Source organism: Merops nubicus, unplaced genomic scaffold, assembly GCF_000691845.1.
Source record: "Merops nubicus isolate BGI_N331 unplaced genomic scaffold, ASM69184v1 scaffold29651, whole genome shotgun sequence".
NCBI classification, from domain to species: domain Eukaryota; kingdom Metazoa; phylum Chordata; class Aves; order Coraciiformes; family Meropidae; genus Merops; species Merops nubicus.
Genome location: NW_008588089.1, coordinates 1 through 1,663, shown reverse-complemented (window position 1 = coordinate 1,663; position 1,663 = coordinate 1).

Here is a 1,663-nt window from a genome sequence, read left to right as displayed (position 1 = left end):
CCCTCTCCGGAGGTTGTGCCACCTGCCAGGCTGCAGGGCTGGCCAGGAGGCTTTCCCCACACCCTGGCTGCGTAGCAGAACAAGCTGCAGCGTGGACAGGCTGAGAACAGACAAGATCGATGGGATCCTGGGGTGAAGGTGACCTGCTACTCCCTTCGTGGTTCAGATTTCCCAGCTTTTCCCGAGAGGAGCGAGCCCGGCTGTAGGACTCCCTGTCCTGGAGGACTGAGTGGCCAGGCTGCTGCTCCCAGGGACTCTTGCAGAACAGCCAGGATGGATGCTGACATGGCGGGGGCTTTGATTTCACGAGTACCTCAGATCCTAGACTTGTGATCTGCCCCACAGCCAGCCAGAGTTGTTCCCCAGAGCCACGGGGAAGGCAAAGATCCCTGAAGAAGCCACCTGCACTCCTTTCACCTCACCTCCTCCTGACATCCAGGGCCTGGCTGCCCTGAAGGTAAATGAAACCTGTGGCAGGTTAGTTGGGGAGGGAAGGTGCTGAGGACAGTCTGGGGAGATGGCCATCAGCTGGTCTGGTTTACATCATACCACAGGTTGTCCTGAGCCTGCAGGCAGCCAGCCCGTGAAGAAGTGCTTGGAGATGACAGGGTGTCCCATCTCACTGCTGTGGGGTCCTTCGGGTGGTGATCAGGCTCTGCAGAAGGTCTGCTGTGTTTGTGCTCTCCTCTCTTGCAGTGATGCAGGGCAATCCCTGCCCATGCACAGGCTTTCCCTCCTGGAGCCCAGCTAAGCCCACGCTGTTGAAGTCGAACAGCCTGGGTGAGGGTCCCCGGTGGTTTTGGGGCTCTGAGGCTCTCACAGGCAGCAGGATAAATCGTGAGCTCAGAGCTGCCCTGAGAATGGCATGGCTGTTGGTGGGACCCCACAAGGACCACTTGTGCAGGGGTCACCCCCTCCAGATTTCTCCTGGACACTTAGGGTCCTCTCTCCCAGGGGCAAGTATTCTTTTGCCTACCACTTACACGTGTTCAGACACACAGCTTTTCAGCAGGCACTTCTACCTTCTGCTATTTATAGAGAAAGCTGGCAAAAGCTTCAGAAAAGTACCCAGAAAGAGGATAAAAAAACCAAAACATCTATGAAGGCCAAGCACTGTTGTGTTTTTGGATGTGTTGGTGTGGGGCTGGCTGGTGGGAGCTGGTGGGTGAAGGACCAAGCTCACTTGTGTCTGCTGTGACTGAAGGACTCGCGAGGACCAGCTTGGCCAGGCCGCTGATGGGGAGTTAGTCGGTGACCCCTCACTAAGCTCACTCCCATCTTTATTTTCTCAATTTGGGGAACAGCCAGAATTGTTTTAAATATTTGATTTTTTTTTTCCCGTCAGTAAAAATAGCTGCTTTGGAAGCAAACAGTAAATGAAAGAGCACACCAAAGAACGTCTAGCAGCTACATTTGTCTACGAATCCAGCTCCGTGTCATGTGTCGCTTGACCAAAAGCAACGAAACGGCCCCAAAAATGCTCGAAATTGGGGAGGGGGGGAAGTGGGGAGGAGGGACACAGACACCCGTGTTCCACCAGGAGCCAGAGGCTTGTTTCCTAAGGAGGCTGGGGTGTGAGAGGGGAGCGTGCCCCTTTCCATGAGGGGTTTAGGGGGGCAGAGAGGGGCTGGAGGAGCCCTCCTGGGAAGGAGGCGGAAAAACG